The sequence below is a fragment of the Rhagoletis pomonella genome, unplaced genomic scaffold (assembly GCF_013731165.1).
Source record: "Rhagoletis pomonella isolate Grant_MI unplaced genomic scaffold, Rhpom_1.0 Rhpom_scaffold_00022, whole genome shotgun sequence".
Lineage (NCBI taxonomy): Eukaryota > Metazoa > Arthropoda > Insecta > Diptera > Tephritidae > Rhagoletis > Rhagoletis pomonella.
Window position 1 is genome coordinate 344,631 of NW_023458576.1, and position 8,106 is coordinate 352,736.

The window sequence follows — 8,106 nt, forward strand, 5'->3', positions numbered from 1 at the left end:
TATATTATGCAAATGCAATCCAATTTGATTTGAGTTATTCAGTTTTATATACATTTATATTTCTGTGTTCATATGGAATAATAGCTTATGTCGGGAAGCTGGCTTTAGTATAATCCGCCATTCCCTTTATTCTTTACAACTCAAGGAATTTTTCGATGAGACTTAACAAGAATATTGACTAGCTAGTATCGGAACTATTTTTTTCACATATATTTGCCAAAATTTCTTCAACGGCTCGGCGCCAGTGAGTCATTCGTAAGGGTATGCTGCGAATGCCGCTTTATACTAAAGCCAGCCTTTCGACATAAGCTACTATTCCATACGAACACAGATTTCATTAAATACTCAAATTTTACATACAAAACGGAGCATTCATAATCTATTACTGATACCACTTTTCGTCGTCGTTATATCATAATCGTATTTTCTCATGGTTCGGCTAGTGGGCACGTGCGAATTGTGGATTTTCCCAGCTGCAGTACTGCAGTAGCTAGACACCTTCCTCACCAACAGCTCTGTCCTCTATTAGCTTCTTAATGTAACTGCATATGAATGAAAAGAAAAAAAGATGGAAATTTAAGAAAAATTACGGGTTGACTTTAGTGTACATCGACATATGTGTGTTTTAGCAAAACTACAACGAATTTTCTTATGAATCTTTACGAGGATGCTAAGAAACAGATATGTTTACAAAAATTCTCACTATTTTCACTTTTTTAATACTAGTAATTAAGTAATTTGTTGTTTAAATTTTTGGGATAATTTTAGTAGACGGACGGTAAATTCTAGAAAAAGGGGGGATGAGGGGGCGTAGAATATGACCCCCTGATTTCAAAAAGACCCCCCTTTTTTTAGCAACCCTATCGTTCTTATATAATTTATTGTTAAAGTTTTCATATAAACGATGAATATGATAGCAAAATATCATAAAACTTGGTGCTGCCAGACTGGAATTTTGAATAATAAAAGCGGATTTTTAATTCGGAATTTTCACTTAGTAGAATTCTCCTTTCTGTGTTGCCGAAGAAGGGGGCGCTGAACACATTTTACAGATAAGACCTTTCTGCGTAGGCGGCATTCGGCCGCACTTAGGGATTATAACCCTCACTAAGTAGAATTCTCCTTTCTGTGTTGCCAAAGAAGGGGGGCTGAACACCTTTTGCAGAGAACACCTTTCTGCGTAGGCGGCCTTCGGCCGCACTTACGGATTATAACCCTCACTAAGTAGAATTCTCCTTTCTGTGTTGCCAAAGAAGGGGGACTGAACACCTTTTGCAGAGAACACCTTTCTGCGTAGGCGGCCTTCGGCCGCACTTAGGGATTATAACCCTCACTAAGTAGAATTCTCCCTTCTGTGTTGCCAAAGAAGGGGGGCTGAACATCTTTTGCAGAGAACACCTTTCTGCGTAGGCGGCCTTCGGCCACACTTAGGGATTATAACCCTCACTAAGTAGAATTCTCCTATCTGTGTTGCCAAAGAAGGGGGGCTGAACCCCTTTCTGCGTAGGCGGCCTTCGGCCGCACTTAGGGATTATAACCCTCACTAAGTAGAATTAAAAAACATAACAAATATGAGTTGTAAGTATACTTTATTGCATCCAATAATTTGAGAAAAGGATGCTTGTGTCTACGAGCAATTCTTCTGCGCCACGTGAACTCAAAGAGGACATCGGTAAAATTGGAAGGGTTATTATAATTATCCTTGGAGAAGAATCTTTTAACAACTCTCCATTGGGATTCAATGCGTTGGGTGTGGGTGCCGACTGGCGCTACGAATTGGTTGTCTGGGTCGCTAAGGTTGACCTTACGATGTTCATACCCGTGATCATTAAGGCAGTCATAAGACTAAGACCCCTATCGATCCCAATATAAATTTTTACAATCAGAGAAATGTACGTATTCTGCACATATACCGAACTTAAAGCAAGCAAATCGGGCGGGAACAACACCGCCTACGTCATGGGCAATATTTTTGCAATGGGTTCGTGACCGGAAACCCTCATGTATAATAATACACGCCCAGAATAAAAGTAGCAGTAAATTTTAATTTTCTTTTGTATTGATTTCCCCTGTATTCCTTTTTAAACATTGCCTTCTTTGTATGTACAACATATGTTATGTGTCAGTTTGCAACCATGTGTTATTGTAAATGTGGGTGCAATTCAATTAAATTTACAAGTCAATAAAAGTTGAATTAAAGTGATTTATATACAAGATAGAACCCCGCCAGAAGTGATGGACGGGGACGATATTTTATAAGCTGTGGATGAAGGTTCTACAAATAAACCTTCATCACTCTAAAGCAGCTTCTGCAGCTCTGCTCCTGCACCTCAGTGATAGAGGGGAGGATCTAGTTTTTGTCCAGGAGCCCTGGGTTGTTAAGCACAGGGTTTGTGGACTTAATTCTGATGCTTACCGCATAGTGTCGGCACCTGTGGCAGGTAAGATCAGGGCATGTATATTAATCAAAAAAATATTTCTTATAATTTACTCACACAGTTCAGCGATGAAGATACGGTGAGCATCTCTGTGGAAAGCCAATCCACAACACTCTGGCTGGTCAGTGCCTACATGGCCTACGATCGCCAAGACTGCCCTCCCGCTCGGTTACTGGACGTGGTGAAAGAGGCCAACTCGAGGAAGTTTCCCATAGTTATCGGAGCCGATGCAAATGCGCATCACGCGGTATGGGGATCTACCGACATCAACCCGAGGGGTGAGTTGTTACTTGATTTTATATTATTATATAATCTAGCTATCTGTAATATTGGTGATAAACCCACTTTTGTAACCTCAAATAGGAAGGAGGTATTAGATATTACCTTATCGTCTAGCGCTTTCTTGGAGAGTATTAGGGAGTGGAAGGTACTGAGCGACCATTCATTCTCTGATCACATGTATCTCTCATTTTTAATCTCCTTTGAACTTCCGGCCTCGGCCGCTTACAGAAACAAGAGACGTACTGACTGGACTAAGTTTAGGAAAGTACTCTCGGGGAATTTGCTCAACAAGGCTTCTCTCAGTAAGCTAGGCTTACTGTCCCCACCTGATGAAGCGGAGCTTTCTCTCGCAAACCTTGCTTCTCTCGGTGAGTTAGGCTCATCGGAACAAATTGAAGAAGCCGTTGATTGCATTACCGAAGCCTGTAATTCGGCCTTATCTGCTTCCTGCCCACTTGTACTTCCGAGAGGAAAGAAGAAGCCACACTAGTGGAGCAAAGAAATCGCCTCTCTAAGGAAGGAAAGCAGGATACTCTTTAATGCGGCAAAGCGCGATGGTTCTTGGGCTGCATATAAGACAGCCCTGAAGAAATTTAAAAATGCCACCAGGAAAGCCCAAAGGGACTCCTGGAAGGATTACTGCGATAGTATAGAGGGTCAGTCGGAGGAAAATCGCCTGCGAAAGGTGCTTGCGAAAAGTCCGACGAACCCGATGTTTATTCAGAAACCAAATGGTGACTGGACGTCATCTCTTGAGGAAATGCTTGAAGTCCTAATGAACGCGCATTTTCCAGGATGTACTGCGGAGCCCAACACCGCGGCTATTATCTCTGAACGGCCGTTGACTTCAGCGGACTTCATTAATGTACAAAGGGTAGACTGGGCCATAAAGTCCTTCCAGCCCTACAAATCTCCAGGTATGGATGGTATCTTCCCTGCCCAACTTCAGTCAGCATCTGACGTGTTATGTCCGATACTTGTCTTGATCTATAAGGCTTGTATCAAGCTTAGTTTCATACCCAAGGGTTGGACCCTGGCGAAAGTTGTGTTTATTCCCAAGGGAGGTAGACCCTCCCACGTTAAACCAAGTGACTTTCGACCGATAAGCCTTACTTCTTTCTTTCTCAAGGTTCTGGAAAGACTTGTTGACTTGCAGATCCGACAGGAAATTGATGTAAATAATCTCTCTAGCTGTCAGCACGCCTACTGGAAAGGTAGATCTGTGGATACAGCTTTGCATAGTATTGTCAGCACCATTGAAAAGACTCTCGCTTTTAAGGAATTTGCACTAGGCGTGTTCCTGGACATCGAGGGTGCCTTCAATAATGTTCTCCCGAGAGCGGTCCTTCAAGCCCTAGCTCGCCTTGGGCTGGATCACCCTATGGTTGAGTTTGTTCGTCGCCTCTTAGGCAGTAGAACTATTTACTCGGAGATGGGGGAGGTATCTATAACAAGATATGCAAGTCGCGGAACCCCACAAGGCGGTGTTCTCTCCCCACTTCTTTGGAATCTAACTGTGGATACCCTGCTGTCACGGTTGCAAGGCACAGGTTGCCAAGTCATTGCTTACGCGGATGATCTTGCCCTGACGGCAATTGGTAAGCACCCCTAAGTTCTATGTGACTTAGTTCAAGGCGCCTTACGCGTCGTGGATACCTGGTCCAAAGAAGTAGGACTTAGTGCCAATCCGGCAAAAACGGCCATGGTTCTGTTTTCAAAGAAAACGAAAGCTGTCCAGCTACAACCTCCTTCCTTGAACGGTATCGCACTGACTTTCTCGGAGGAGGTTAGATATCTGGGCGTTATTCTTAACAGAAAGTTAACTTGGCGGCGCAATATAGAAGAGCGCTGCATGAAAGCTATAACTGCTATGTATGCCTGTAAATCGGCGATTGGGAAAAAATGGGGATTGAAGCCTCATATTGTGAACTGGATGTACACAGCGGTTGTGCGTCCCATTCTATTCTACGGCATAACGGTTTGGTGGCCGTCCGTAGATAAATCTACAATAAGAAACAAATTAACAGCGGTCCAAAAGGTGGCATGCATGATGATCACGGGAGCGTTACCATCGACGCCGACTAAATCCCTAGAGACCTTGCTTCACTTGCTACCTGTGGACCTATATGGTAAACTACAGGCAAGCTGTAATGCTATTAGATTAAATGCGCTAATCAAATGGAGTGACACGAGGTTTGGGCACTCTAGAATCTTGGAAAATCTTCCAGATGACTTTAGGCGCCTGGACTACACAGTCCCGTCTACGGGACTAAAGAATTATTTCCGGACAAGGATCCCCTCAAGGGAAGAATGGGAGGAGGATTCGGTCCTGATATCGTATTCTGACTCAACAGCCATCTTCACTGATGGCTCCAAGTTGGATCTGAAGGTAGGAAGTGGGGTATACTCGCAAGAACTCTCACTTAGCCTCAGTTTCCGTCTGCCAGATCTATGCAGCGTTTTTCAGGCTGAACTAACAGCAATAAATGAAGCTGCAAGTTGGCTGATCGATTCTCTAACTAATCTGAAGGCGGTAACAATCTTATCTGACAGCCAAGCGGCTATTAAAGCACTTAATAGTGACAAATCTACGTCGAAGGTTGTCTTGGAATGTAGACGTACTCTTAATGAACTGGCAAGGTGTTACGTCACTAATGTTGTGTGGGTGCCAGGCCACAAAGACATACCAGGAAACTGTACTGCAGATGAACTAGCAAGGAAAGGAACCTTGTTGCCTGCAATCAGTACAGCCCGTAATGCGGGCATTCCGCTATCTTCTTGCAAGCTCTGGCTTGAGAATAACTTCGTCGGACAGGCTAATATAAGATGGTCTGCGGAGCCTACTTGCAGGATAGCAAGACATATCTGGCCTAAGCTTGACAAGCGTAGATCTCACCCTCTTCTCCACTTGGAGCGACCACTGTTGCGGCATGTTATTGGAGTTCTCACCGGGCATTGCCTGATGGGAATCCACGCCACTAGAATGGGTTTGCAGTCAAACGACTACTGTCGTAGCTGCCGCGATGAGGAGGAAATCGAAAGCGTGGAGCACTACTTATGCCACTGTCCTGCTCTGGCTAGAGCTCGCCGATGCTCGTTCCTCCATTATTCTTTTGAATGTCTGGCCGAACTGGATTCAGCCAGTGTCTATGACTTTGTGCGCTTCATCAGAGCAACGAAGTGGTTCCACTACTAGGGTAAGAGGAGGGACATATGGAGTCTCTTATACGGCATCACAACGGGCCCTTGGTGGCCTAAGTGTGCCCTTTTTCCTGAGGGATTAGGGCAGCCGAGTTAACCTAACCTAACCTAACCTATACAAGATAAAATAAAATAAAAGTGTGTAAGGTATTAAGTACAGTGTTATGTGCATTTATATATATGAAAGTATGTGACAAATGCAATTTTTGTTAAGGAAATCAAGTGGAACGAGCTTAGATATTTTAACAACAAATAACTTATAAACAATAATATGGTTTATATTTTTTAGTTATATATGTTTTAGAGGATACCTCCCTTAACATCCTGACCGAGTTTCATTTGTTTATTCCACCTGGTTTTCTTAAAACACAAGGTGCGGCTGACTAATATTAAATGGTTAATAATATTAGCCCTCCCCCTCCAGATTGATAATAGGGGGGCCGAAACACGTCGTTTGGGACCCCTCCCGACTTTTCCGGACCTTTTTTAGGGGTTGTTACCCTATACTAGAGAATTACCAAGAAAATGGTCATGTGCATTAAAAGTGCTTGCATTTAAGTCACATTTATCGGTGACAGGTAATAAAGTCAATGGAAATAAGGTCAATTGACTTTGTTTCCCACCCTGGTGCGAGATAAAGTAAATTGACATTATTACCTTTTCTAAAGCGAAATAAAGTCGAAAAAAATTTGGAAATAAAGTCATTGACGCTATTTCCTCATTCAAATGGAAAAGCGTCAACAATGCTTAAAGTATGTCGATTCATAGAAAAAAATGTTGTTCTTACAATAAACATTGCCCCGTAAGTGTTGTTTTTTAATAGATGAAAAAGGTTATAGCGAAATCCTCAGTGTTGTGATATTGATCCACACACAATCATGAACTCCCACCTATTGATTTTATTAAAAAAATTTAAATTACGAATATGTAAAAACGCACAGCTGGAATACGAGAAATATTTGAAGAAAGAGTGTAGAAATGATCCATAACTTGCAAAACATGTTTCGTTTCCACAAAAATAAAGCGAACACTATTAAATTGAAGAAACAGTCCATGTCCAAAAACCCCGGAGGAACCCTGAAAGAATTCTGTGTTTAAATTAGCATATTTTGAACGAATTCGGAATGTCTAAGGTGGAAAAGAAACCAACCTTTCTATAAGGAAACAATGTCTCCGCCAGCAATTTGTGACGACATCATTTAAAAGCAGCTAAGGAGAATGACGACACTATTTATTAGATGGCACATTCAACGAGCCAATGTACCAAAATGCGGGTATAAACAATTATTGATTATTTAATATCGGAACCGAGATCATATAAGTTAATTAATTGGTTTTCTCACACTTTTGAAACACAAATTATATGCTTTTTTACTGCATACAAGTTGTTGCCCCAAAACACAGCAGAAATCTTCCAATCAGGGCTGCCAACTATCCTTAGTTATGAGGTGCCATATTGAGGATAAAAAAGTGCCAAAATGTGCCAAATAGAAAAATAAAAGTGCCAAAAAAGGTGTCATTCCTTTTAATTATTCACATTTAGAAATAAAATAAAGCTACATTTTCCAAACAAAAGTGAAATGATAAAATAAGATAAACCAGTTGAATAGCCTTTATAAATCAGAAAATTTTGTGCCAAATTGAAAAAAATAAGTACCATTTGAAGTAAAATAGGGACAAATGGCACGGTTTGAGACAAGTTGGCATCCCTGCTTCTAATAACTTACAAATATAAAAATGTGGAATATCGAGGGCTTGAATTCATTAATACCCTCTATCTGCAATTTGCACAAAAACTAATTTGTGATTTTAGAAACCATCTGGGACTTATTACCTGTCGTTATGTAATGTAGCATTAATATCACTGATGACAGTTAAAGCTTAGGTGGATTCTTATATCAGAATCTCATCTTTGTGAAAAGTGTGCAGATAGAGGGTATTATAGAATATAAGCCCTCGATGTTTAAAATATATACAAATTTTATTTCAACGTATACAAAAAATAAATCTACCTGCGTTACAGCACGGTGGGAGACGGGGAAGGAGGGCCGGGGGGCCGGGGGGCCGCGGCGTAGCGTGACGTGGTGTGCACGCCGGTCGGTCGGGGTACGCGGGGCGCGAGCGCGAGCGCGGCGCGCGAGTTAACGACGCTAACCTAAACACTAGATACATACACATATACATA

General features: G+C 41.9%; 1 long non-coding RNA gene across 1 annotated transcript in view; it reads right to left on the minus strand.

Moving 5' to 3' along the window:
* Positions 1 to 732, minus strand: part of LOC118749607 — a 2,644-nt gene extending 1,912 nt beyond the window's left edge. The window contains exon 1 of the long non-coding RNA XR_004994251.1: positions 361 to 732. This is a non-coding gene — a long non-coding RNA (uncharacterized LOC118749607). The remainder of the gene's footprint in view (positions 1 to 360) is intronic.
* Positions 733 to 8,106: the final 7,374 nt, after the last annotated feature.